The 23,626-nt window shown below is 37.2% G+C and overlaps 1 protein-coding gene across 5 annotated transcripts in view; it reads left to right on the forward strand.

Moving 5' to 3' along the window:
- LOC126751424 (extracellular sulfatase SULF-1 homolog) overlaps positions 1 to 23,626 on the forward strand; it is a 116,947-nt gene that overhangs the window by 40,648 nt on the left and 52,673 nt on the right. For 3 of the 5 annotated variants that reach the window (XM_050461677.1, XM_050461679.1, XM_050461675.1), the window contains one exon: positions 22,376 to 22,418. The exons of the other annotated variants lie outside the window; for them this stretch is intronic. The gene's annotated coding sequence lies outside the window, so the exon portion shown is untranslated. The remainder of the gene's footprint in view (positions 1 to 22,375; positions 22,419 to 23,626) is intronic. 5 annotated transcript variants of the gene reach the window in all.

The raw sequence follows: 23,626 nt of genomic DNA on the forward strand, positions 1-23,626 counted from the left end.
TTTTATGAGTTGATGAGAACTTGACTATCCGAAACGTGGAACTAAGTCGATAGTAAATTCCATCATAATGAACTAAATGTACATATAGAACATATGTATGTATATAATTATATCGTAGTTTATAATTGAACAACCTATAAAGTTGTTTATAGCTTCACAACGTATGTGTGACATGGGATCGCAGGTATTCCAACAAGTGGCCATACAGATCTATTACAATTTGCGTTAATACCAAACTCTTCACTACTCAATCACCAATGAAATACAAAGAATCAATTCATAAATAAAGTAAGGAAATACGTAAAAAGAGGGGAAAAAACAGCAATAATTCCGCTAATCAAGTGACAGGCATTCACTTGCCATTTGTTGTTTATTTGTCTGTCTGTCAATCAGCTGACTTGGCTTTCCGCCTTGTCTTGCCGCCAGCCCATATCGTTGATGGACTCTTCATTAGAGTAATGACGAGCCACTGTCCGCCTCAATTGACAAACAATAAACAGCGCGAAGTCTTGTGAGTGTGTTTACTTTACTTCTTACTACATATATGTATGTATGTATTTAGAAGTATATTTGCAACGCGCCACATGAATCTCGTAAACTCATTTGCCCGTTCTCGGTCGGCGTGTTTTTTACACTTCGTACACGCTCTGTAAGCCCAAATAAGTGCAATTCATTGAAGCGTAACTTTGAATGGTAATTTAAACTGTGGAACCGAGTGCAGTCCGCTGGTCTGGGGTGCAGTGCGCATGGATGCGATCAAGCGTAGAACCGTGCAATGTTTGGAATTCGTTTGTTTCATCAATAACGCAAGAAGAGAAGCCGCGCAGGTTAGTATTTATTTATTTATTTTATTTTTTTAAGGAAAAGCGCAAAGCAGTAATTCTGATGCAATGATTGGCAATGCGGGTTATGCGTTATTAGTAAATGCAGCGCTGATTTGGTGTGAACTCTGTTGGTGTTGCCGTTTGAAAACTAATAATGGAAATAAGAGTGATGTTGTGAATAGAGATTTGGGTTAGAGCGCACCGTCCATCAGCTAATTGAATTAAAAAAGTTGCTCATTTCATTTTAAAATAAATTTTAAATTGCTGTGGTGCTGTGAAAAAAGCTAAAAATAACTTAACGAGCCATAATACTATATGAATACCTCCCTTATCCATAATGACCATTTAAGTCAGCTGGTCTCCACTGTGACGCTGAGAAAAATCGTTTTTGGCCAAGCGGCACAAATATTTTCGCCTATTTTTGGTGTCAATTGGTTTTTTCCCTTCTACATTATATACAAGTATGTATGTACATATGTATGTATATGCAGACACATATGTGTACACATATATATGTATCTATATATTTTATTATATATTTTATAGCTAAATAAGTGGTAATATTTTCTTAACTCGAAAAAAAGTTAAATTCTTTGCCAAGGCCTTTATAAGTCATGCCTAATTAAGGAAAAATAAAAAAAAATTTGAAGCGCCATTTAGATAGGTTTTTCTTGAGTAAAATTTGGCAAACATTGCATCGGAAAATGAGTAACAACTCGCTCATGGCATTTTGATTATCTCTACATACATACTTACATACATCTTACTAAAAGTTCTCGACCCATTTGGCCCGGTTTGGAAAGTTTTTTGTATTATCTCATTCGCGGTCTTCTTTATGTCAAATTACCTGATGAAAGATCCGTAAAATGTCAAAAGTGAAATTTCAACGTACATGTTTTCTCGCTTAATGAAGAAAATAAATTTGGATGGCGTCAAACTGTCTATCTATGTAGTGACATTTCACCACAAAGCTATTGACAAGCATAATTTTGCACTTAGGTTAGTTTGTCTCTAAAAAATTTAATGTTAATCGTTTAATTGAACGCATATAGTGTACATATGTTTATCGGTGCTACTTAAGATCAAATTTGATTCGGACTAATGTTTTTCCTGGATTGGACGCTTGTAACTTTTTCAGACATGTGATATTCTTGAAGAAATAAAACGCATATAACTTAATGAATGTAATTTACGTTGACAGTCATAACTTCGAAGTTGTAGATAATTTCGTCTATCTGGGAACCAGTATTAACACCAACAACAATGTCAGCCTCGAAAGCCAACGCAATAGAGAAGTAAAGTCCTCTCTCCACGAACAAAGGCCAATCTCTAGAAGTCTCTTAATATTTTCGTCCTGCTATATGGTGCAGAGGCATGGACGGTGGCAACAACTGATGAGTCGACGTTACGAGTTTTCGAGAGAAAGGTTCTGCGAAAGATTTATGGTCCTTTGCGCATTGGCAACGGCGATATCGCATTCGATGGAACGATGAGCTGTACGAGATATACTTATGTACGACGACACTGACATCGTTCAGGGAATTAAAAGATAGTTCAGTGAATTATAGCTGGCTAGGTTATGTCGTGCGAAAAACGAATACACCGCAGTGGGCTAGATAAAATCCAGCTGAGAGTCTCAATTTCCGACAAGTCATCTCGAGCTTATCTCCGTAGACAATCGTCTTTACACATAAACCCACAAAAAATAGTTCAGCGGTGTTAAATCTGACGTTCTTCTTCCAAAGTCTTCTTCAATAAATTTATTATTTCATTTCAATGTTTTTCTCTGCCCTTAGAGCGCACGTAATAGTGACTTGTTGAGTTTGATTTTGCAAGCACGCAAAGCAAGATCCTTCCGTGCTAAGGTTGATTGTTACGCGCGATGGCGCATGAACTCATTTGAGCCTTCTTTAATATTCTTCTCAATAGCGCCTTCGTTGCTCACTCTGCGGCATCTCTGAGGATGCGCATTATCCACTATAGGAAACTTGAATGAAACCGATCAATGGTTGCTCGAATTATCACCTTTGTTGGGCAAAACAAACTGAGCATAAATTGAGTGACAGCTGTCAAAAGGATCAAGTCCGAAAAATATAATGCGTCATTGAAAACCACACGTCTAAAAAAAAATACGTTTTATGGAAAATTGCATTAAGCGTTGACATGCTTTTATTGAATTGAAGTAGGCCTATTTTGAAGTCGATGATAAAGATTTGTATTAACATAGTTCCTTAAAGAATGATACTCCGATTATAGCGACCCTCCAACTTCCGGTACCGGTACCACTTTATTCGATGAAAATTTTTCACCAGCGAGGGTCAGATTTGGAGAATACAGTGGATGCTGAATAAATTCGAAGCCCAATTTCACTGAAGTTGCATTGTTTGGTGAAACAGTACTTTTTCTTCAAGTCCTTCTTCTTTTGTTTTCGTTTATTTCGTCTTTCAAACGGCCCAATAACGGTATATAATAGTCGCTATTGATGGTCCTTCCTTTTTAAAGGTAATCAATAAAAATTATTCCATACGCATCCCAAAATACAGGCGACATAAGCCTGCCAGCCGTAAGTTGCGTTTTTTCACGCTTTGGAGCAGGTTCATCGTGTGCAGTCCGCTCGAATGACTATCGATTGGACTTCGGAGTGAAATGATGGAGCCATGTTTCATCCATGTTTACATATCGACGCAGAAACTCGGGTTTATTATGCTTAAATCTCTCCAAACAATGCTCCGAATCATCAACTCATCGTTGTTTTTGATCAAAAATGAACTCGCGCGGCACCATCTTTGCACAGAGCTTTCCCATACCTCAATATTTGGAAATGATATGATGTGCACTTTCAGTTGATATCTTTATAGTGCTTGCTACCTCGAAAAACTTCACTTGCAGTCAACCAAAATTATTTTTTGGACTTTTTTGATGCTTTCGTCGGTAGCAACTTCTTTTGGGCGTCCATTGGGTTCCCGTATTCGGTGCTCATATCACCACGTCTAAACTTAGCATATCAAACTTTGATGGTTCGTTTTCCTAGGGCAGTGTCCGGAAACTCGTTATCAAGACAATTTTTTGCTTTAAATGTATTTTTTACCTTCAAAAAGCAATATTTTATTAACACGCGAAATTCTTTTTTAACCTTTTTCAGAGTAACAAAAGTTTCTTCACTCAAGATGATATACTTATATTACTAATCAGCCGTCAAATTTATATCTTTTGAAGGTTAGGGATAACTGAAAATCAAATGGATTTAATTCTACTAGCGCCATCTATGTGTCAGACCAGATACTTTTCAGGGGACCTGTTAAAATATGTGCAAATTTTGTTTTCCTTTAACAGCTGGTATTCGTAGATGAGATGCATACATATATTTAAATCACATCAAATTTCCAGTTTTACTGAGAATCATTGCTAATCTGGAACGAAAACTGGTTTACGTCATTCTGCTTAGGGTTGTTATATTCTTAAAATTCTCTACTTTCCAGAACTTAGACATCTAAGTTGTTCGAAAATCTTATTCACATATAGTATGTACATCACTTTACAGTTCATCTTTACCTGATACCTACGAGCGTGTGTAATCCACACTAACGCTAACACTTACATAGCTACAACTCGCTAAAACTTGCTTCCACATTTTGCTCGCTTGAGAATTTCATTACAACTGAACGCCTCCCCTTCTAGTTGCTAACATTTTAACAACATTAGTGACAAGAGGTCGAGATTAAGATTAATTTTTATTGATATAATATTTATTTATTTATGAAGTCTTGGCACGCGTTCACTAATCCTTCTCACTGGGTTAAAGCAAGTGGCAACCGAAGGGTCTCAATATTAGTTAAATGAAGTGTAAAGCTTAACCGCGTGCATGTGTTTGTTTGGCGTTTGTATTTGTGTTTGTATATGGCAAACACTGCCTTTGAGACTGGTGATGATTGCGCAGTTACAGACGTTTAAGCATGTGCTGACGATGTCAAAAGGCATCCACACCTACAGCAGGCATCCATTACACACACTTATATGCTTTTAAGGCTAAATGCTCTGGAAATGCACATTGTAAATATACGGAAGCTTTGTGTCATTGCGGGTTGTTCTGGGTGTGAATGTTTATTTTAATGCGTGCGGGTATTCTCGGTGTTGTGGTTTTAAGTGTGCGGTGTGTTCGAGTGATTACAATTGTGTGATTAGAAAGCAGCTGCGCACGTGTGGTTTTATGCCGTGCATGCTGCGATTGACGTGGGAAAATTACAATACACACGTACTTACACACATATACTTAATATGTGTATTAGGGTGGGTAAAAAAAAATAATAGTATTTTTTTTTCGCTTGGTACTCTGAAAAATTGGTTGATAAATACCTTTAAGAAAAACTCTCAAAGTGGAGCTCATAACTGTAGCGTGAAGATCCTCCGTTTAAATGTTCTTTATTTTTTCTTATTAGCAGATAGAAAAAATTGTATCTCACTTCCAAGTACTTGAAAAAATATTTCGTTTTACGGATTATGTAGGAAATTTAATGCTCTATACAAATATAGAAAAGAAAAAATATGTTGAGTTCTTCGTAAACTTAACCGTTTAAAAGTTATTAACGGTTAAAATTTGATTACTGTAAAGAAAAAAATCTTTTTCATATGAATTTTATAACTCAATGAAAAAAAAAAATCATTTCAAATTGCAAAGCTCATAGTTTTGTAAGAATCGTTTTGGTGAAATGTAACATGACGTTATGGCAAAATTTGCACTAACAAAATTTGAAACATGTCTTTAATCAAACATGGCCGCCACGAGCTGTGTAGATGGTAGACTCTGCATGTACCTAAATTTATGCGATTATTGTCGAAAGCATGCAGCACAAATATTTAGAGTTCAGTTTTGGACCGATAGTTGTAAGCTAGTTTCTTCGGCTGACGACACACTAAGCCACGAAGTTGTAACATATTGAAGGAATCGTTGGAGACCCTATAAAATAATCAGCGTATCGAGCTGAGCTGATTTAGCCATATGTGACTGTTTGCAAACTAATTCTTCAGTTTACAAGACATTGATCTAAAAATTTGCAAAAAATAAACAAAAAAATAAATAAATTTTCTCTTCAAGAATCTGCTTATTTGTCGATATCGGAACACTTTTGTATATATGTACATAGCTGTCATGCCAACTGAACGATCAACATCAGTTTTTATATGGCAAACTGTTTTTAGTTGACAAGATATCTTCACGAAATTTGTGTATAATTGTCAATCTCGAAACAAATCGTTGAGCTCCGACTGCCATGGCTTATAGCTTCCTAACCAACAGATCGAGGCAAATCAACATAAAAACCTTTTTATACCCTTTTAAGCTAAACAAAATTCACCTATGAAGGGTATTATACCTTCAGTGCAGCTGACGTTTGTGTTTTTTCTTGTTTCGGCTGCTAACACACTAAAATAAAATTTGTGTTTTTTCTTACTAAAAAATATTTAGGAATATCTATTCATGTGTGTGCTTTCATGATTCTGTTCGAAAACATACTTATGTATATTTGTGTAAGCACATAAAAATATTTAGAAATATTAGTGTAGCAATAATATTTGCGCAATTAATTGTATGACTTTGAAAAGCCTCAAAAATTCACAGGAATTTATGTTCATACGTTGAATTATTGTTTACACAATATTTTATTTAATTGAGAACATTTTTATATTGCTTTGAATATCGCATCTATATGGTGGTACAAGCATTCGTATGTGTATATATAGTACATATGCATGTATATATGTAAGTATGTACATATGTGTACCTGCGCTGCAATAACAACAGTTGCCCCCACGCTATTTGGCCTCAATGAATTTGGTTTATAGGTGTTCAACCAATCTGTGGCAATTATTATTGTTTCACAATCGTTTTATTTATTTTCTAAATAAAAGGAGAGATTTAAAAATTAACAAAATACAGTTTATTGCAAATAAAACCAATTAATGCTAAACCATTACATTTACATATGTATTATTTATAATTTGTCGATTAGTTAGTCAAAAATTGCAACGATTTGGCAACAATTCTCAACTGGTAACACTAGTTTACTGTTATTTTCGACTGTGATGTTAGAGCTTGTTTCTGGCTAATGGTTGCTAATACCGAAATTGATGTTAAAAACATGCTAGCATGTAGGATTTTTTGTATTGTAGTAAAGAGGTTAAATCACCACCAATTAATAAAATGACAAAAACAGCTGTAAGTGATGGAACATTTTTGAAAGTCTCTAATAAAAAAAAAAAATATTTTTCAAAACAAAGCCGGAAGGAAAAGTGATAAAGAAGGAAGATTTATATATGTTCCTTGGCTAAACAGTAAGCCGGAGTTCGTAGATGGGCGTAATAGGACCACTGCCATGCCTATAAAACGCCATTAAAGGAAAACCTATAAAGTGACATAACTTAGCGCTAAAATAAGATATACAAGGTGCGTTCTAAAGTAAACAGGACTTAAAAAAAAAACAGAACAAATGGCTTTTTCGGCAAAATCAATTTATTTTATTTAAAATAGTCTCCTTCCTTTCATGGGCAAATGCATTTTTCCGAAAAGGAAGAAGTTGCACGGTGCCATATCAGGTGAGTACGGGGAGTGGTTACTGGTTAAAATGTGTTTTTTGGTCAAATAATCGTCCTTCGAATGTTGGATTCTTAGCAATTTTTGGTTGTCAGTAAATTTTTGCGGAGCAAACCGTGCACACACCTTTCGTAAGCCCAAATGTTCGGTCAAAATGCGATAAATCGATGTTTTGCAGATGTTCAATTCCATTTCCATGAATTTCAATGATGATTTCGGCTGATTTTTGATGAGTTCACGCACAGTTTCGATGGAATTTCCGGTGATCACACACCTTGTACAAGTAGAACTGTAATTTGGCAGTTATAAACTTAGAAATAGTGTGCATGGCCCCGCCTTCTAATATGTAGGTTTAATGTAAATATCTCCTAGACCAAATTCGCTTAGGATGATCCTTGTAAGAACTTTACCAATATAACAGTGCCTATATAACAGTGCTGTTAAAAACTACAGAAAGCACGATAAATTAATAACTACGCCAGAGACATTAGCACAATTTTAAATTCCATTTGAAACTTTCACTTACCAACACACAAAGCAAGAACGAGTTAATATATCAGGATAAAACTTTACACAAATAGTGCTTTGAGGTGTGCCACTTTATGACTTAAAATTACGTAAATCGAACCAAAACTGTTCAAGCTGCTAGGTACTGAATATGTGGACCCCAGCATCTAAAATTGACTTTTGACCCAAAATATCGGTCAATGTGTGAGATATATAATTGAAATTCAGCGAGAAACCTTTCCTGGTAATAATAAATCTATGTATCAAAAATGGGTATGGAATCGGGCCAATAGTTTCCTGAGCCTCCAAACACCTAATATAAAGATTTTCGAACTTCTATGTGACTTTATGCTGGATATGTCGGCCAATATTTGAGTTATCTCAATGAAAATGATAGATCGTATTTTACTCATCACACTGTAGTTTTGTGCCTAAAATAGATACAATTGGCTAAAAACTTGACCTATCCCACATATAACCACCATTACCAGGAATTTCGAACATCCGGCTGACTTTGCTCCATGTGATTGGAGATTGTATGTGAGGTATTTTAATGAAACCCACTTAATATTTTTTACTTAGTATGTGGCATGATAATAGTTAATGGATAAAATCGGGTCAATACTACTCCAACTCCCATATATTACGTATAATAATTTTCGTTTTTCTGACAAATCTTATGCCGAGTATGTCGGTATAAGTTATATACAGCACTTGTATATATAAAATTGCTTAGATTCCGAACCTCTGGTTGATGTTTTACATCTGAAGGTGTTTCCCTGTCTTTGATTTCGGCAAGTTGCAAGAGTATAATATGTTCGGTTGAACTTAGCTCTTCCTCACTTGTTCATATTAAAAACGTTATTTTTGATTTTTCAATCCGGTTTTGAGCATAAATGATTTTGGAATATTAATTATACCCTGAACAGGGTATATTAAGTTTGTCACGAAGTTTGTAACACCCAGAAAAAAGCGTCGGAGACCCTATAAAGTATATATATAAATGATCAGTATGTCGAGCTGAGCTCCGTCTGTCTGTTTGTCCATCTGTATATATACGAACTAGTCCCTCAGTTTTCAAGATATCGTTTTGAAATTTTGCAAACGTCATTTTCTCTTCAAGAAGCTGCTCATTTGTCGGAACGGCCGATATCGGACCACTATAACATATAGCTGTCATACAAACTGAACGATCGGAATCAAATGCTTGTATGGAAAACTTTCACATTTGACAAGATATATTCACGAAATTCGGTATATGTTATTTTCTAAGGCAACAATGTAATCTGCGAAGAAATTGTTCAGATCCGTTAACTATAGCATATAGCTGCCATACAAACTGAACGATCGGAATCAAGTTCTTGTATGGACAACTTTCACATTTGACAAGATATATTCACGAAATTCGGTATATATTATTTTCTAAGGCAACAATGTAATCTCCGAAGAAATTGTTTAGATCGGTTAACTATAGCATATAGCTTCCATACAAACTGAACACATAGTTACTAACAGAAATGCACCTGCGTAGGGTATTTAGCTTCGGTGCAGCCGAAGTTAACGTTTTTTCTTGTTTTTTTTATTACTTTTAATTTTAGCGTAGTTTTAATTTTAATTATATATTTTTTTGTTTGTAGGAATATTATGTGCGACATTATCATTGGTAAGCCAAAGTGCTTAAACATAAAAAATCTTTTCTTAAATGTTGCAATGCAAATCTTAAAGTTTGCTTTTAAAATTTTTACTTCAATTAATTTACTTAAAATGTATATTAAACACAAGTTTCTTAATTTGCAAGTAATCCATATACAAAGCATATCTTCGACACGAAGTTTTCACTGAATTATAATTTTTTGCATAAAGTTTTTTGTCAAACAAATTAAGTATAAAAAAATTTCAGTGAAAATTATATTGAAAGATCTCATAACGAAAATACTCACCTTACAAAAAAAATTACTAATCATCCCCAAACACCACTTTTCAAGAGTTATTAATAACCCTTGCTTGAACGGTTGAATGAAATTTGTGGAAACAAAAACATACTTGTCAAACAAAATGTATGACCATGACTAACACGAGCACTCAAAAACTGTCATTTAATGTAATACCTACTAAACGAACATTAACAAATGTATATTACATATATGTATATGATATATGACAAGCTAAAATAAATAATTAAAATACTAATGTTGTGTTTTGCAACAAAAGTGAAAGGTTAAACCTTTTAAGTCTACGACTACGAATACCATACCTAGCGACTAAATACAAAGTGACAAGAAACCAGCAATCAAAAGTCGAGTGCCACATCTCCAAAAAATCATCGTGACTCGCTGACTGACTGATTTTTCCAGTGAATTGTTTTGCCCATACCCACACACACACACACACACAGAGTACTTAGCAAACTGTTAAACAACCCGTGGGCTAACGTTAGATGAGCGAGGTTTGTATGGATGCCTGTATGCACGTATAGCCTTTGGCATTTTATAGATTTTTAATGTGCTATGCTGGTTGACAGCTCGTTAAAGTGACTGAAGCGCAGCCAAGTGCAAGTGGAATGGGCGTGTGAACGGTATGGTGGCGAGTGACTGACGAGCGGCTTGATGGCGTTGTTTCGGGTCAAGCATGCAAAAACAAAGCAACAAAGTGGAATGTGCTTTTAGCCAGAATCGGGCATATAGAAGTGTGGGGGGTGTAGCGATCCGGGGCAAAAAGGTGCGGTTTAGCGCGCAATCCATTTTGCAAAATGATAAATTCAACGTTGCTTCGCTTTAGGGTTATGCCACTGTGGCACCTTTATAGCGCGGTTAGCGTGCACTCTGCTGGCCGGAGCCGGAAATGAAGGAAATGTGATTTACCGTTGCTGCCATTTTGCGACATTCCGTTATTGTCGCTTAGACGAATGAAGCATTGTTAGCTTGTTTGTTTTAAACATACATACATATGTAGGTGGGTGTGTGTACGCGTTTTCTGGTTCGCTGCCCAAGCTATGTACGCAACGAATAGTGGCAGGTGCTATGTGTCGCTCGAATTACCGCTTTGTGCCGCTAGTAGTTGAGCGTTGACGACTCTGTCGCAACTACAGCTATTAAACATACATACATCAACACACACACACACTCACGCATATTCTGCTTTCCCAACCATACTGGTTAGTGGTGGGTGAGACTTGTGTTTTTGCTGAAAAGTGCGCAGCCTAAATCCAGTGGGGCGATTACAAAGCGTTAACCTGTAAACAATAACAAAAACAATGCAAAGTATGTAAACAACAACAACGTTTGTAAAATTCACTTTACCTTTCTGCATTTTTTGATGATTGCTGCTTTTGTTATACCCTGAACAGTGTATATCAAGTTTGGTATGAAATCTGTAACACACAGAAGAAAATAGCCGAGGCCCTATAAAAACATATAGTGGCCTGTTTTTAGACATTTCAAGAAGAAAGCACATATAATTTAATGTTATGGTCAAGAATTTAGCTCTATATATATATAAAGGTAATTATATATAATTGCCATTATATTTTAAAGAGGATTCCGAACAAGGGATTCCAGCGGCTGCCTCTAACAATTTCCAGCCGAGATTAATCATGGCTCTAAAGCTTCCCCAATGACTTTTTACTTTTTGAAGAAACATGAACATCCCTGCCTATAGAACACACCAAATAGAGACTTTTTGTAGATGGAAACGTTGGCCATGAAATCATGTGTCATGCAAGTGGGGAAAGTTTTCTGAATGAATTTCACTTTGAAGGGCCCAGAAACGATTCTTTTACATATAGAACAAGCAGCTCACGACTTCCGGTCTTAGACCAAGTATCCTCCGGGTAGCCAAAGAATATCCGTTTGAAGACGAGCTAATGTGAGAAGGCGAACCGTTCGTCCCGAGGGTTGTGCGCTGGGTTTGGGACCCGTCCCCTATGAGAAGGAAAGAACAGTCTCGGATGTGAATTTGTTATCCCGGCAAAATTATAACGGTTGTGTAAACTGACGTTGAGCAATACCAAAAGCTCCGTCAGGATCAGAACAGACCTCTCCGAGCCGTTCGATACTAAAAGAGGTTTCAGACAAGGCGACTCACTATCGTGCGACTTCTTCAATCTACTGCTGGAGAGAATAATTCGAGTTGCAGAGCTGAATCGAGAAGGCACAATCTTTTATAAGAGTGTACAGCTGCTGGCGTACGCCGATGATATTGATATCATTGACCTCAATACCCGCGCAGTTAGTTCTGCTTTCTCAAGACTGGATAACGAAGTGAAGCAAATGCGTCTGGTAGTGAATGAGGGCCAGATGAAATATCTCCTGTCGACTCGCGAATTGGCTTCCACGTCACTGTTGAGAGTCATAACTTCGAAGTCGTAGTTAATTTCGTCAATCTGGGAACCAGTATTAACACCAACAACAACAACAGTCTGGAAATACAACGAAGAATAAATCTTGCTAACAGTTGATATTTTGGACTAAGTAGGCAATTGATAAGTAGTCTCGACGAACAAAGCCCAAACTCTAGAACTCACTCATTATTTCCTTCTATATGGTGCGGAGGCATGGACGATGGATGGTACTGCGAAAGATTTATGGTCCTTTTAATTGGCAACTCATTCGATGGAACGATGAGCTTAACGAGATATACGACGACATTGAAAAGCTCAGCGAATTAAGAGACAGCGGCTACGCTGGCTGGTCATGTCGTCCGTATGGATGAAAACACTCCATCTCTGAAAGTATTCGACGCAGTATCCAGAGAAAGCAGTGGAAAAGGAAGACCTCCACTCCGTTGGACAGATCAGGTGGTGAAGGACTTGGTTGCACTTGGTATTTCGAATTGGCGCCAAATTGCGAAAAGAAGAAAGATTTGAAACTTTGCCCTTTTCTCTCCAAGAAGATGCTTATTTGTCGGTATCGCCGACATTGGACCACTATGGCATATAGCTGCGTGATATGAACGATCTATGTCATATATTTGTATGGAAAACTGCTTTATTTGAAGAGAAATCTTCACAAAGTTCAGCACAGAACAACGCTTAAGGGAGAGGTTTAATCTCCGAAGAAATTATTGAGGCAAAGAAATATAGCTGCCGTATAAACTGAACGATCAAAATCTAGATTTCTTCACGAACTTCGGCATTGATTATTTTACAAGGCAATGCCACAATCTCTGAACAATTTTTTTAGATCGGACCATTAGAGCATATATCTGTCATGTGAAATGACTGATCCAACTCAAGTTTTTGCGTAGAAAAATTTTTAATTTGTGAAAAGTATTCTAGCTTCGATGCAATCGAAGTTAACTTTTTTTCAGTTCGTGATCTAGCCGATGAACTTGTGGAAATGTCAGATTTCATCTGTCACCCGAAAATGTGCAACAAAATGTCAGTTTGCTAGACCCGAGAACCTAGAATTTCGTATGGATTAGCATTACTCCAGATTTCATAGATACTTAAGGTTACTAACCATACAAAATTGCAGCGTGCTACCCGAAAAACCCATATTTCTACAAAAATGTATTCGAAAAATTTCAAAAAACTAATTACTATAATTTTTCTATTTAAACCGGTTTTGAGCCTAAAACTAACCTATGAAATTGCACTTTAAAATGCGCCTAACACTACGCAATATAATTTTGTTCACCTTTTTTACTGAAAATAACCCACTGTACAAGCTTTTTCAGAACGGGTGTGTTTTAGTTGCCTGCGGTGCGCCATAAAATTGTGGCAACACCGTGTATTCACTATTTAATGAGGATTTTTACGAGTATATCTCTCCACAGTTGTATGTGTGCACTTTTGTTTATTTACTACACGTGTTGTTGTTGCTTCTGCTGTTTTTTACTGCAATTGTTAATGTTTGTCTTTATTTTGCTTTTGTGTTGCCACTGTGCTTAATTAATTGTTTGTGTATTCTTGTTGCTACTTTAGCTTTGTTTTGGTTGACTAGAGGTTTAGTTTTTGCTTTTATTGAACAAACAATTCGGTTGAGCGCGTTGCTGTTGTTTTTTGGCCAGTACACGATGGTACATACCGTCTGCCATGACTGTTGTTGGACCTACGCTCATTATTATGCACTATTGTTGCGCTTGCTATTGCTACTGTTTTATGGGCATTAGAAATGCACCCACCGGTTGGGTAATAAGACGTTACTGCAATGCGTCACAGAATGGTGATGATACTCATACACGACTCATAGCGACATTAACTTTTATGAACGAGCGTTGCAATGATGTGCTAAATTCTTTAGTGGTGCATATGTAATGTCCTCAATACATTACATTTGGAAAAGCGGTCGCCTCTAGTTCTGTACTTTCAGATATAATTTTACTTTCAAATTTTACATATACGGACTATGTACATGGCAATAAAGGTGTTATAACCCTAATTCGAAAATATGCAGAGAAACTTACTTGAATTTTCAACTAATGATTTGTCTTTTTTTGATCATTCATAGTTTTCGTATTGCTTGTCAAGATAACGTGTGATCCAAGTAGAGATACTTTTTTCGATAGCTCTTTTTTGACATTATTTTTGTTTAGTATTGTTTGGCATTTCATCGTGGAAAGACTAATCCCTGAAAAGCGTTTTCAAATCGTTCAACTTTACTACGAAAACTCACGTTCTGTAAAGAATGTTTTGCACGTTTCGCTTAACTTATGGTCAACATAACCGGCCTACTGAATGTACTATTCGCAACACCATCACTTATCTTGAGACCCACCATTCTTTATTGGTTAATATTCGACCGAATAGACCACGTCCAGTACGCAGTGAAAACAATATAGCAGACGTAGCTGAGAGTGTACACGAAGAGGGTGGAGAGTCGAGTAGGCGCCGTTCGCAGCAACTCGGACTAACGTATGGAACGGCTTGGCGCGTTTTATGAAATATTAAATTGAAAGCGCTGAAAATACAGCTTATGCAAGAACTGAAGCCGCTTGACCTTTCCAAGCGACATCGCTTCGCTCTAAGGGCTCTTGAAAAGCTCCAAGAAGATCCGACGTTTTCGAGCTAAATTTTATTCAGCGATGAGTCCATTTTTGGCTCAACGGGTATGTAAACAAGCAAAATTGCCACATCAAGGACCAAGAGTAACCTGAAGAAATTCAAGAGCTGCCACTTCATCAAGAAAAACCAACGGTACTGCCCACTTTTAGAAGAAACCACATATCTCGAGACCAGCACTATCGATTTCAACAAAATAAAGGAAAAGTATAACTGAACCTATTATGCCATGGTCTGAACCACATTTCTCCCTCTCACTCTCTTTCTCTCTGAGGATGTGCTAACTTCTTGATGTTCAGCTGCTGGATTTTCGATCTCTAGAAGCGGTGGTTGTTTTTTTAGCGGTAGAAAAAATTTCTGAAATAATTTTGATCTTTTTTTAAATTATCACTGCTATGAGATTTGGATGAGATGAGAGTGGTGCGAGGAAATTTTGCGATCTTTCTTGAACCCAGTCTATGTTCCAGTCAGCATGGAGTTTATCATCAGTGCGAGACACCGTCTGTTAGTCTTACGTATCGGGAACCTATGCCAACCAAAGCTTCACTGAATTTTTTGGCCAACACGAAACTAATTACGGATATAAATTTACAAAATGCGTTCAAGTGGAAATTGTTTCATTTCCTTTTTCGGTTAAGTGATATAAGTTGGTTTTCAAAGTGGTTGAGTAGAATAAAATATAGATTTTTATACTACCTTTTCATTCCTCAAGCATTGGTCGATAAAATGGCAAATACAAAATGGAGAGACCACTTACAGACGTCAACACTCACTGTCTCGCATGAGTACCTACCTACAAAGCAGATTTAAAAGTTCAGTAAGCACACTCGAAACATAAACAATTAAAAAATATATATAAAGTCAAAATATGCCGTAAGAATTTCGAACTTTTTCATGAGTTCGAAACAAATTTTGAGACATTCAAGTGCAACCTTAACGGCAAAGGAGTAAAATTCAATGCAACGGGACCAATGCAAATGTGCAAAATACACATTCATACATATATGCTTGTTGAGGTAAAGAATGCGGGGAGTCATTTCGCTATAACACAGCTGAATGTAGGCATGTACCTCTAATTGCCCAAACTTTCGATAGTACATACGCACAACCAGTCGGCATTTCTCATCGTTATGTGCAGCGATGCTGCAAGGCTGCCAACCTAAAGGTTCGGAGGGGTGTTTGAGTGGAGTGCAAAACTTTTTCAAGTGCAAATTGCAGTTGCACAGCCATTTCTACATGCCACTCTATGCGTTTGCTGTTCTCTGCTTTCTGCCGAAAAGTGCGCTATGCTGCACAAAAGTGCTGCACTTCAACTTCCACTGAAATGTGCAACGCAGAGCTTGAAAAGTTCGCTTAAACAACGGCGTGTCTTTGGGGTTTGGGGGAAATTGTTATGGATGAACTGCAGCTAACAGCAGACTTGAGCAAATCATAAACTATTCGCACAAAGATTGTTGCCTGGCGCAAAGTGCACGTTGCACGCAACTTAAGCAAGTGGAAGTGTCGAATGTTCGTGTGTTAACAGTTTGCTGCATGCAGCATGGCAGTAACAAACAGTTTTCGTTCTAGCAAGTAGTCAAACGGGTTTTACACTCGATTTGTTGGAAGTCGCGTAGAAAATATTGATTCGAATTTGCTTGAGAGAAACACAGCTCCATGAAGACTTAAATTTTGGCCAAAAGCTATCAGAGTACATCTAGCTATGCTATTCATTAAAATTGTGACTTAAAGTTTAAAAATATAAACCTTACTTGCTTTGCGGCCAAAATATTGTTCCAAACCTCACATAATTAGTATGCAGACGAAATTTGCTCTTTCTGTTGGCTTTATAAAAAAGTTTAAAGTGTTACAGCGCCAAAAAAGTAAAAAAAAAAATATGCCAAAGTAATGAAAAAACTTGATTTTATTTGGACGCTTTGCCTAGTTTTCGTTGCACTCTTTACCGAGCCGGTTTGAACTAAAAACCCACAAACACAAATTATTCTTGCACACATATACATACAGGTCATCTACATAGTATACTACAGGTACATAAGAGCATGAAAGAGCAAGCCACAAGCAGGATTACTGAAAATCGCTTTGTATTTTTTGGTAAAAGTTGATTTGTTATTCATAGCTTACATATTTACACACATACTTATGTATAAGTAATTTTACAAGCTTCAAAAACTTTATTTTATTTAGCATATACTTATGTGCTGTTCTCTTAGTAGGAGTCTTTGTGTGAGACTAATTATACAAGCACTTGCAAATATACTTATGTATGTATGTGTTGCCTTCTTCCCTGGAGGAACGTACGATTCCTCTTTGTGAGCAGTTCAGAGTATGAAAATTTTACCAATTTCGAACCAACTGGTCGAATAGTCATATTGAGAATATGAAACTGCAGACAAGGTGTGATTGAATGAAGACTACTGAAACTTGAAGGTTGTTATAAAAACAATATATAGAAAAGCAATGTATGTATATTGATATGAACAAATCACATTTTCATGTTTTGTTATACAAATGTGGTCTCATAATATAGGCTTGCCAATGATTAAAAAAATTTCTTATAACAAGTCAGTTGAAAAATCCCCGGCCTACCATAGCAAAACAAACATTGGCAAAATTCGTCGCTTTAATTCAACATAGTTCCCCACAAGGGTGATACACTGACTATAGCGGCCCTCGGACTTTTCGAAACCAATTTTTTAGTTCGATTTGTTTTTTGCTTCAAAATAAGCTTCAGTTTCGGCGACCACCTGTTCATAGGACGTAAATTTCTTTTCGTCGAGCATTCTTCTGAGATCTGAGAACAGGAAATAGTAACTGGGGTCAGATCTCGAGAATATATGGAGGATGTGGAAGCAATTCGAAGCCCAATTCATGGATTTTTGCCATCGTTTTCACTGACTTGTGACACTGCGCACTATCTTGCTGAAGCAGCACTTTCTTTTTCTGCAAATGAGACCGAAGTTTCGGCGATTTCGTCGGTATGTAATAGTCAGTGTTGATGATCCTTTTTCAAGTTACTCAATACAAATTATTCCATACGCATTCCAAAATACAGACGCCATAACCTTGGTTGCCGACTGTTGCGTTTTTCCACGCTTTGGAGCGAGTTCATCGTGTACACTCCACTCGGATGACTGGATGGAAACCTGTTTGCAACCGCTCGAAAACGAGTTCCATCTAATCATCCGACCGAATTTCCTAGTGGAGTGAAATGATGGAACCTTGTTTCATCCTTAGTGATTGTTTGACCACGCCACCATTATCAAAGACAACATTGAGCAGTGGCTTGATTTTTGGAGCGCCATTCGATACATTGTCGGTTTTCGACGTTATATGTTTTCATAAAGCCATACTATACTATTAATAATGTATCTGATGAACGTAGGACGCTCAGCAACTTTGTCAAGCATCTCTGGTTGAGCAAAAAAGACTCTTCGTAACCAAAGCTGTAACACAAATGTGTTGAGTCGATTAGATAGAGATGTTGAGATACTCTTCCATCTTTCTGATGCCAACCCGACGATTTTCAAACACTGTTTATTTAATACTTTCGTTGTTATCGTCATTAACCGAGTTGGATAGACGACTCTCATGAGATAAAACAAGTTTTTGATGACTTTATGTACGTCCTTCGCAGAACTCTTTTGCAACTCAAATACTTGTGGTCGTGATAAAGTATATTCCTAAAAACGTCTTCATTAACAGAGTTGGATGGCAAGTTTTCGATAGCTTCACGACCTTCACTGAATTCTTTGTGCAACTCAAATCTTTCGTGAAAAGTAGACTCCTAAAAACGTCTTTAACATTTTCAATGATTTTGTAAACGCGAGTTTATTGGAAACACAAAATTTCCAGCAAGCTCTTTGTTATCTTTTTCCATGGTAAAAATCGACTCGCAAACACGCTCTAATTGACATTTGGAGATCAAAGTTCACCGGAATATAAAAAAGGTTGTACCAATTTAAGAAAACATTTTAATGATGCGCTTTGTAAGCGCAGTTTAAATGAACCAGTCCGGGTCAATTTTGATCAGATAGTATTATGAATTAGCTACTGCAAATATAAGGTCCCGTGTTAGTTTTAAAAGTTAACAAGTTAATTGTGACCCTGCACTTTCATTTTCTGCAAAATTGGAAGATATTTTTTCAATTCACAAAGTAAATCCGGCAACATGTTTGAGCGCTTGAAAATAGAACATTTTACTGCACTTTTATAGTCATACATACATGCACTTAGTAAAGTTTCTACCAATAAAATGCGCAACTATGTGTGTACTATATTTGTGTCGGTCCGTGCATCGTAAATTTGCACCAAAGGATGCTGCAATTTTGCAATTCGCGCGCGTTCCGCACAATGCGGAATCTTAAGTAGAATTTTAATGCGTTGCTTAAGGCGCGTGCAAATTTTCACATCCATCTCATTCGGTCAGCTAGGCGGATGGCTGGGCAAACCGACGTCACGCCAAGCGGCGAATGGACTATTATTCCGTCAGCCACTTTTCCGGCATTATTTCCAAAAAGAAAACGCGAAATAGTCACAAAGTATTCTACACTTCGCCGCACATCTTACCGATCTAGCTATGCCAAAGGGCGCCAAATGTACTGAAGTGCTTTAGTGCAAAAAAAAGCAAGCTTGTCTATGTCTTTCCAACTTCCCCTTTAGATTTGTTTGTCTGTGAGTCTGTTGCTATTGGTGGGTTGCTGTGAGCCGTCTCTCGAAACGGATTGCCTCGTCCATTATTTACAAGATCTGTCGCTCCGTCGCTGTTTGGTATACATTCATTTTACTTTTCTTTCTGTCAGCATTGCATTCGGTTAGTTGCAAGTGGCTGAGTCTGCTGCTGCTGCTGCTATCGGTGTGATTATTCGATTGTCAGAAGATTTGATTTGGATTTTTATGCCAGCAATTGCAGCTTGCAAGCAAAAAATCGCCAGCCCTATCCATCTACTTGCTGCGAAGGCGTCTGCTGTTCTTGCCATTGCCGTTTGCCATTTACCATTGCAATCGCTGTAGTTGCGTTGTTGTGGCCTCTCATTTGACGTCTTTTCTTCTCCACATTGTGTGGCCCGTTTTGTCTGCAATTGCCTTATTTTCAAGTGCTTGTACTTGATGTCGTTCGCTGTTATTTATTATTATTTCATTCGTCTACGACTATCCTGTTCAGTTGTTGCGCAGTTTTCTGCAATTTTCTGCAATTTTAATTGAAATTCAAAATAACTCCAATCTTAGTTTTTGTTGCCAATGCACTCGGCTGCTGCATTTCTTAGTCGATTGTTAGTAAATTGTGCTCCACTGTCTTTGATCAAGTTCTGTGTATAGTAATTGTTGTGATTGCCTCTCGTTTTGTTTGACTTCTCACGCTATTTATGGTTTGTTTATGTCTGGCGGCACCGTTGGCTTGGTCGCTGGCTGTCGCAGTTGCCAATTGCCTTGTATTTGTCCCGCAGCGCATTTGCCTTATTGGATTGTGAGTTGCTGGAAAAGTTGAAAGTAATTAGAATTGCAATTACTTCCAAATGGGCTTACATTGTTTCCGATGTTATTCTTAATTTCAAGCAATTGCATTTCTTGACTAATACATATTTTGTCGCGAGCTTCTCAGAATAGTGTAGATATGTATTATGCGAAGAGTGTGTAAAACTGGCTTTCTTTCATCATATAGCCGAGTTAACATCAACGCACCAGTTGTTTCTTCTTTTCGCAATTTGGCGCCAATTCGAGATACCAAGTGCAGCCAGTCTCTATCTCTACTTCCTCGGCTGGGTACTACGTCAAATACTTTCAGAGCTGAAGTGTTTTCATCCATACGGACGATATGACCTAGCCAGCACAGCCGCTGTCTCTTAATTCGCTAAACTATGTATAAAAGACGTCGTATGACTCGTACAGCTCATCGTTCCATTGAATGAGATATCCGAGGCTGTTGTTTCGTTTTCATTGGGGTGATGGTTCGCCTTCTCACTTTAGCTCGCCTTCAAACGGTTGTTCTTTGGCTACCCAGAGGATACTTGGTCTAAGATCGGAAGTAGGGAGCTGCTTGAGCCATAAGTTAAAGGTATCGTTTCTGGTCACTACCAAGCGATTGGCGCTCAGAGAACTTTTCGGACCTGCGTGAACTTCTGCACATGACACTATCCTCCCAAAAACAGGCTTTACTTAAGTATTTTTAAGCGGCAGGTTCTCCGTTCATATTAATGTATTATTTTCGGGGCCTTGCCATAATAAGTAATACGTGGAGATATTTGCAGGACTGTTATATTGAAATTGATGTGTGAGCCACTGAAATTTTATTAATTCTACTCCGTATTTCCAAGTTGTATCTAAATATGTGTGCTAATGAAAGTCAGACCAAATAATTCTCTTTCATATGGCTTAAATGAAAATCTTGTAGCGTTATAAAGATATTTTTCGATGAACTGTTCTCTAAATTACTTTATACAGTCCGGGTATGACAAAAAAAACCTAAGTTTTGTATTCAATGCCCTCAGCGAATTTTGGCTAATTTTTTCAAAGCCATTGACTAGATTGTTTCGACGTCATATTCATAAACCTACGGCTAGTCATGATACGTTCGAAGAATCTAACGTATTTAGCTAAATATCGCTTTTACGAGCTCTACTCGGCGTTGTTTTTGCAAACGTTTCAGGTCTTTTGGTAAAAGCCTAGCATTGACATGCGTCATACCCAAAACATTAACCAAAATGTGTCGAGTCGATCCATATGAGAGGTTGATATACTCTGCTATCTCTTTGATGCTCACACGACGATTTTCAAGCACTGTTTCTTTAACTTTCTTCTTATTATCGTCTTTAACAGAGTTGGATGGACGACTCGCATGAGGCAAGGCAAGTTTTTGATGCCTTCGCCACCATCACTGAATTCTTTGTGCCACTCAAATATTTGTGTTCAAGATATAGTAAACTTACCAAAATACTTCTGCAATATTTTCAACGATTCCGTAGCCATGATTCCAGTGGAAAGGAAAAATATCAAGCATACTCGTTGTTAATTTTTTTCCATGGTAAAAATCGAAATTCAAACTTTTCGCATTGCAAATAAACAGCTGTCAAACACACGCTAACACTAATAAGTATGGGGAGATAAAACTTCACATGAACAAAAAAGTGCTTGCTCCATTCTCAGAAAAAATGTTTAACCATGCGGTTTGCAAACGCAGTTTAATTGGACAGGTTCGGCTCAAATTAGGTCTGAATTCTAAACGCAATTGAGACTTTAATTCGGTGTTTGATAATTTTTAAGTAGGCAACTGCATGGCTTATACACTTGGAAGGAAAGGTATCAATTTTCTTAATGAAGAAGAGAACGTGAATTATGACTGCAACGAACTCAGCAATCACTAAGTACGAGCATGAAAACCTATACAAAAATATGTTATCCTAAGCTTTCAATCTTCTTTTCTGCAATTTAAATTTTTAAATTCTTCTATATTTTTATTTCCAGATTATCCACTACCTATTGAATACATAATTAAAGTTGAAAATTGGTAAGTGAGCGTTCTTCATATTTTTATGTAATGTGAAAAAACTATCTACATAGATTGCGACAAAAAAGTACCCGGAAATTGAAAATAAAACGCAAAGTATTTAATTATTCATCAATATTTATTTTGTTGCCATATGCCAAATATTTTTTTAGTCTTCGAAACATAAACACTTTTTGGGATGGCCTTCGGCTCCTTCAGCGAATTTCCTTTTATCTCTTCGATCGACTGAAAACGGGTTCCACGGAACGCAATTACAGTTTCGGGAACAAGAAAAAATCACACGGCCGACCTTTTTCGACGGAAGCTCTCACGCAATACGGCCAAATAGAACTCCTTATTGACCGTCTGCCCCTCCGAAGCCGAAAAAACAATGAGCACCACCTTGATTTTTGAGCGGCTTTGGCGTGGTTTTTTTCCGTACATACCGATGATTGTTGGCATGTAAAACTCATAAACCCATGCCTCATCGGTTATAATGCACTCCATGAATTTGAGAACAGAATTCGCATGATCATGCAATCTCAAAGAGACCTGTTTACGGTACTCTTTTTAAAAAAATTCAGCTTTATCGGGACGAGTTGAGCAAGAACGCGCTTCATACCCAAAATTTCGAAAAATTGCGATCTTTGGTCATCTCTCCAACACTTTCCTGACTATTTTAAAGCCCTTAGCCTTCACTTTTTTCTAAATATTTTCCTCAGTTCAAGAGGTCGAAGGTCGTCCAGAACACGGTATGTCTTCAACGATCCCTCGAACGTCTTTGAAGGCTTTGTACCATTCGTATGCTTATGTTTTTGGTAAACTGAATCACCGTAAGCCTTTTCCGACATTCGCAATGATTCCGCACACGAAATTTGGTTAGAAATACAAAATTTGAGACAAATTCTTTGTTCGATATTTTTATTCATTGTAAAAATCGCAAGGCACTACTGAGGTGTGCCAACTTAAGCAACTGCTGTAAACAAACTGGTTGACAGATCGCGCTCATATTTGACATACTTAGTAATTGAAGACAGTCCTACCAACTTAGCAAAATAATTTTTTTTTTTAAATATCATTTACCCGAGGAATTTAACTACAATTTCCGGGAGCATATTTTCCAACCGTTGCTACAGTGTAGGATGATGGACAGATAACTTAAATGCGATGATTGGATGCTTCTCTGTTTAAATAATCTCTAATCAAATTGCTTGGATAAGAGGTTTAAC

The sequence above is a fragment of the Bactrocera neohumeralis genome, chromosome 2 (genome assembly GCF_024586455.1).
Source record: "Bactrocera neohumeralis isolate Rockhampton chromosome 2, APGP_CSIRO_Bneo_wtdbg2-racon-allhic-juicebox.fasta_v2, whole genome shotgun sequence".
NCBI lineage: Eukaryota > Metazoa > Arthropoda > Insecta > Diptera > Tephritidae > Bactrocera > Bactrocera neohumeralis.